This window comes from Bombina bombina, chromosome 5 (assembly GCF_027579735.1).
Source record: "Bombina bombina isolate aBomBom1 chromosome 5, aBomBom1.pri, whole genome shotgun sequence".
NCBI lineage: Eukaryota > Metazoa > Chordata > Amphibia > Anura > Bombinatoridae > Bombina > Bombina bombina.
Genome location: NC_069503.1, coordinates 585,552,426 through 585,559,150, shown reverse-complemented (window position 1 = coordinate 585,559,150; position 6,725 = coordinate 585,552,426).

Sequence of the window (6,725 nt, the reverse complement as noted above, 5' to 3'; positions counted from 1 at the left end):
GAATGTGGCTGCACCTCACTGACGAGGCCCATAGGAGGCCGAAACGATCGTCTGGGGTTGTCACGTTCCTTGTTCAGAGGAGAATTGCCTGGTATTTCGGGGCTGGACTGACCTTACTTGGCGGGATCAGACTGATATACTTTAGGAAAGTTTTCTTCTGTGAAAAGCACACTGGTCTAAAAGAGGCTGCTTCCGGGTGGTAAATCGCCATAGAACAAGCCACTGAGCTGTTGTTCGTTCCTGGTAGAGCGCTTCTCTCTTTGTATGCAAATTATTATGACCCTGGGGAAGTCTCCCTATGGGTGATGGGGGAAACCAGACGTGGACTCCTTGCCCAGTGTGCTTAGAGGAATGTGGCTGCACCTCACTGACGAGGCCCATAGGAGGCCGAAACGATCGTCTGGGGTTGTCATGTTCCTTGTTCAGAGGAGAATTGCCTGGTATTTCGGGGCTGGACTGACCTTACTTGGCGGGATCAGACTGATATACTTCAGGAAAGTTTTCTTCTGTGAAAAGCACACTGGTCTAAAAGAGGCTGCTTCCGGGTGGTAAATCGCCATAGAACAAGCCACTGAGCTGTTGTTCGTTCCTGGTAGAGCGCTTCTCTCTTTGTATGCAATATATTATATCTATGATAGGGAGCTGGCAATTAGGGCAAGCTAGGGATAAAACCCATATCTGCGAGTATAAGTATCAGGTTACAAACTGTCTTGTACCAAAATTCTATATGTAATAAGGGTAAACATCATCCGCTTCATGCAGTAATAGAGTGTGAAAACTGTTAACCAAAAACCTAACCGTAAGTCGGATGCATGGCTAAACCCTCTATATTGCAATTAAGGCCAACAAATTTAACTAGCTGGGTATGGAGAAGCAGTGCGAACGCCTAACGCGTGTTTCACCTACTGCTTTGTCAAAGGCCATATAATGCTTCTTTTTTTTCCCCTTTCCTTTTCTAAACTCGAGTTGTCCTTTAAGTTTAAGCTGGAGCATCTACATGTCCTACTAATGGAAGTCTTAAAGATCTTAGGGATTAAGGACACTATACCGGCTAAGGATATTGTCACGGATACCAGACGGCTAAGGCTATCCCCCACCCCCCTACAACCTCACCCCTGTTGTTTCTCAGTGGTTTTGGGCTCCTCAGAGCAACCACCATCTCTGGAAGCTGTTTGCTTTGGCTTGTTTTTGTGTTCAGAGAAGAGTTGGTTTATGACCAGGAAAACCCTCCTAGGCTGGCCGGGCTCCTGGAACTCCTCGTCGGCCGCCTCACAACGGACACCCGCCTAACCCCTCTCAGGCTGGCCAGGCTCCTGGAACTCCCGGTCGGCCACAGGACAGCCGAACACCCGCTAACTTTAACCCAGGTCGCTCCAGCAACCATGTGCCCCAGAGCTCCGCTCTTTTAGGGATTTGTAGCCCCTAGGGAGAACAAGAGGTGGGCAAATTACCAGAGGGGCTCCTTTGGGAACCTGGGTTTTTGGACACCCCTAACCCCATAACTTCAACGGACTGTAACTCCGGTTCCCAGTAACAAATTTTTGGACTGTGAAATCTGGGGACCGAGAGCTTTAAAATGACACCCTGGAAGTGCAGCTGCTCTTATGTGCGACTGTGGCTCCTATGGAGGTGCCGGGCTGTCTGGAGGGGTGGGAATGGCGGGAAAATAGTGGGATTGTCCTTTGTGTTATCAAGATGAGCTCTGTGTATAAAAGGAGTCTCAATAAAATCAGTTCTTGTCTAACCTGAAGGCTAGTCTGTCTAGTTATTTGGGTTGGCTCCAGCTAAAATCACTTTTCCTGGGCTACATAGCAGCCTGTTCCAGGCAGAGGAAGGACACTCTGGCAGAGCTACCTAGACTGGTAGCTGGAGTCTGCCACAGGGTGGGACCCTGAGTACTGGTGCTGTCGGGCATCAGGGGTGGCTACAGGCTGTGGTCATTTGCCAGCTACATAGCTGCAGTCGACAGGGAGGAAGCAGGACCCGTTTGGCGGAGTTACCCAGTCGGGATAGCCGGGGGTATCCGTCACAGATATCATCTTTAAACCCAAATCAATTGTGTTGCAAGGGCAGCATCTCTTTGCTGAATTTATTTCATAGGAGTCTGCCTTAGAACATATTCAGTAGCGTATTTATGGTTTACTGATGGCGCACTCCTTTATTTGCAATGCAATCATTCAGATCGTCAGTAGCAATGCGAAGAATATCGCTTAGAAGACCATGATTTTTACCAAAGATAATCGCCTGACATGGTTTTGAAGTCAAGACTTCTAATGTTAGCTTTTAAGGAAAATATTTTGTTTGGTCCACGTTTGGACTCTAATATTTTAAAGGTTTTAGGTGGCTAGGGAGCTTCTTTGCACCATTATAAGAAATCTCAAGCCAATGGCAAATCTGGCAATCATTTCAGTTCATTTTGCCAATCTAGGAATCAGAAATCTTCCACTGTGAAAAATCCAGATTTTGCAATATCTGCCTGAAAACCAAATCTGAAATAAGTCCAAGCAGAACAAGATTACCACTACCCATGCAAGCTCTGCGTCCAGAACCTGTACTGGTATGGGGCGGATTAGACCTTTTTCAGATGGCCTGATCTCAGTCCATCCTGTCTCGACAAAACCAAAAAAATTAAATTCCTTCAGTGTGTTAAGGATTTGTAGAACATGGGTGTATTTATTCCCAACCCTGCATCAGCACAAGGTTCAGAATTTTATTTTCATCTTGTCATTGTTCCAAAGAAGGAAGGAACCTTCAGACGGATTCTGGTTCTGAAGACCCTAGACAAGTTCCTGAGGGTACCTTCTTTCAAGATGGAATCTATCAGAATTATTCTTCTTTTAGTGCTCCAGGGTCAGTTTATGACAACTGTAGACTTGAAAGATACCTACTTGCGCATTCCTTTTTACAAGGCTTACCACAGTTTGTCGTTTTGTCTTCCTGATCAGTAATATTCAGTTTGTAGCTCTTCCCTTTAGCCTGGCTACAGCTCCCAGGATTTTTACAAAGGTTCTGGGCGCTCTACAATCAGATGTCATGGCAGCATTGGCATCATATGTGGATGATATTTTGGTACAAGCTCCGTCTTTACATTTTAGCGGAGTTACCCAGTCGGGATAGCCGGGGGTATCCGTCACAGATATCATCTTTAAACCCAAATCAATTGTGTTGCAAGGGCAGCATCTCTTTGCTGAATTTATTTCATAGGAGTCTGCCTTAGAACATATTCAGTAGCGTATTTATGGTTTACTGATGGCGCACTCCTTTATTTGCAATGCAATCATTCAGATCGTCAGTAGCAATGCGAAGAATATCGCTTAGAAGACCATGATTTTTACCAAAGATAATCGCCTGACATGGTTTTGAAGTCAAGACTTCTAATGTTAGCTTTTAAGGAAAATATTTTGTTTGGTCCACGTTTGGACTCTAATATTTTAAAGGTTTTAGGTGGCTAGGGAGCTTCTTTGCACCATTATAAGAAATCTCAAGCCAATGGCAAATCTGGCAATCATTTCAGTTCATTTTGCCAATCTAGGAATCAGAAATCTTCCACTGTGAAAAATCCAGATTTTGCAATATCTGCCTGAAAACCAAATCTGAAATAAGTCCAAGCAGAACAAGATTACCACTACCCATGCAAGCTCTGCGTCCAGAACCTGTACTGGTATGGGGCGGATTAGACCTTTTTCAGATGGCCTGATCTCAGTCCATCCTGTCTCGACAAAACCAAAAAAATTAAATTCCTTCAGTGTGTTAAGGATTTGTAGAACATGGGTGTATTTATTCCCAACCCTGCATCAGCACAAGGTTCAGAATTTTATTTTCATCTTGTCATTGTTCCAAAGAAGGAAGGAACCTTCAGACGGATTCTGGTTCTGAAGACCCTAGACAAGTTCCTGAGGGTACCTTCTTTCAAGATGGAATCTATCAGAATTATTCTTCTTTTAGTGCTCCAGGGTCAGTTTATGACAACTGTAGACTTGAAAGATACCTACTTGCGCATTCCTTTTTACAAGGCTTACCACAGTTTGTCGTTTTGTCTTCCTGATCAGTAATATTCAGTTTGTAGCTCTTCCCTTTAGCCTGGCTACAGCTCCCAGGATTTTTACAAAGGTTCTGGGCGCTCTACAATCAGATGTCATGGCAGCATTGGCATCATATGTGGATGATATTTTGGTACAAGCTCCGTCTTTACATTTTAGCGACTGTGCACTCAGAGAAATTGTGTATATACACCCTACATCAGTATAACACCAAGCCCATAGTGTAATTTGCGTATAGGGAACTTTTTGTCAAGTCATTGGGTGCTACACAATGGGTCTCTCTGTCCTATGACTATTGATAAGAAGCATATCTCTTCTATCTCTCTCTCTCTCTCTCTCTCTCTTATATATATATAATGTACTATAGAATACGTGTTATCCTTACCCCTATTACTCAGACGGTAGTATTATGTGTTTGTTTTTTTAAGTGTTTTTACTCTGTGTTATGTTGACACTTTTTACCTTTTACATAGTAAAAGTTATGTTTTAGATTTTGCTCCCGTTACTCTCCTCCACTTGTGAAGTGTGTTGCGGAGTAATATTATATTTTCTTTATCAGTTATATTTAGTTGAAACAGAGCTGTAAACAAAACTATTTCTTGTTAATGGAGTTTGAATCTGGTTTTAAAGATTTGTAATATCTTTTGAACCTATGCATAAGGTAGATATTAAAATTTTGGCTTGGAAAGTTTTTTATTTTTGTTTGCTATTTACTCAGTATGAAGAGTATCTGATTTGTCAGCTCTCTCTCTCTTTTGATCCCTAATATTTGTGTTTTCTTCAGGACAAGGCTGGCTGTCTCCCTGGTTTCTCAAGAGATCATTAATCAGGAGATTGTGGTGCCCTCCTTATGTTCTAATCCGAGATTTTCAAAGTAGAGATTTCTGCAGAGTATAAATGTGGTTAGGACATTGAAAACCTATTTTGCAGGCTACTAACATGATAAATTACTTTGTTTCTTGATGGTAAGAATCCGTAAACCCGCCCATTTTTACTAGTTGGCAGCAGTCCTGGTTTGCACCTCTTTACCCTACGATCTTTCTTACGTCTTCCTCCTATCCTTGGCTATACATACTACTGGGATGGAAAGGGAAGTAGACGTGGGATAAATACCCACAAGGAATCGTTGACTCTCACCACCAAGAAAGAAAGGAATTTATCCACTGGGAGGGCCCCAAGGCAGAACATACTGCGATCTGCGCTGTCATCGCAGAAAATGCAGCCTGTCTGCAGAAAGATTGAGCCTAAACATTACAGGTGCAGAGCATAGAGCTGAGCGTTCCTCTTTGCATGCTGTGAAATTACTTTACAACAACTGCGTGTCAGTTCCTCCTCCTCAACTCTGCCTGCCTCACAGTGCATATCTGATCACAGTGGCTGCACTGCTTAACCCCCATCCTATGGCTAACATAGATTGCTGCAATGTATTTCTGTGCAATACATTGCAGCTATTTTGGAAGCCATGGGGTTAGCATCCTTTGTTTTTGTTTAGTAGCTGTGGAGGAGGGCTGCTCCACTCACGGCACGGTACTGCTTAGCCTTTCCAGTGCGGGTGGAAATATCAGAGTGGCTGCTTCCTACAAGCCTGCCGAGGCTTGATTTATAGCTTAACAGCCCTCACTACAAATAAACAGTGTCCGTGGAAGGGTGAGGCTCTTATCAAAAAGGGTTATGTTGAGCTTCTATGAGATGTTGTTACCGTGTGGAGAGGGGATTTTTGTTGCTGTTATATCACTTATTTAAGAAAGGCTACAAATGTTAAAAATTAGCTTTTTGAAAATGTGATGCTGCTTGTACTGTTTAGTTATACATCTGTCACATGTTGAAAGCCGTGGTTTTCAGTTCAGTTTTGCTTTGGAATATCTTTAAAATGTAGTGAAATAATTATTTATATGTTTATCATACCCCAATAACTGTGAACTTAACAAAAGATACCAGTGTCTACATTGGTTGCTCACAAGTGTTTCTGTATCTAACATTTACCATATAACAAACTTTTGTTTGTTTATTTAGGAGCTTCTTATGGAGCACACATGTAATCTGTTTTCACAAATTATTAGGAACATCAGCCCTAATTTATTTTATTACTTTATATTACTCTAGCAGATGACACCTTTAGTGTGAATTACTGGTGTATATTAATAAATGAAGCCATAAACTAGGTTATAATTGTATAAGATAGAAAGCATTTTCCTTTTTATTTGTAAACAAAAAAAAAATCATATTCCTGCAGACACATGCCATACTTTTAATGACAACTAATGCAACAAATGATGCATGAACATGCAATTTTAGTAGTAAAATTATAAAATCTGCCATATCCCTGCATTATATATATATATATATATATATATATATATATATATATATATATATATATATATATATATATATAATTTAACCTAGTCCTTCATGGTTTGCAAAGCTCTTACTCCTGAATTTAAGAAGTTAATGTGAGCAATGCACCTTTTAATTACATTTAACCTTCTAATTATGTAATGATAGACCAAAAGCAAAGAAAAAAACATATTTGGATAACACAATTTTTTTTTTTTTTTTTTTTAAAGACACGATGAGTCCACGGATCATCATCATTACTTATGGGATATTCACCTCCTGGTCAGCAGCAGGAGGCAAAGAGCACCACAGCAGAGCTGTTAAAAAGCTCCTCCCTTGCCTCCCCCC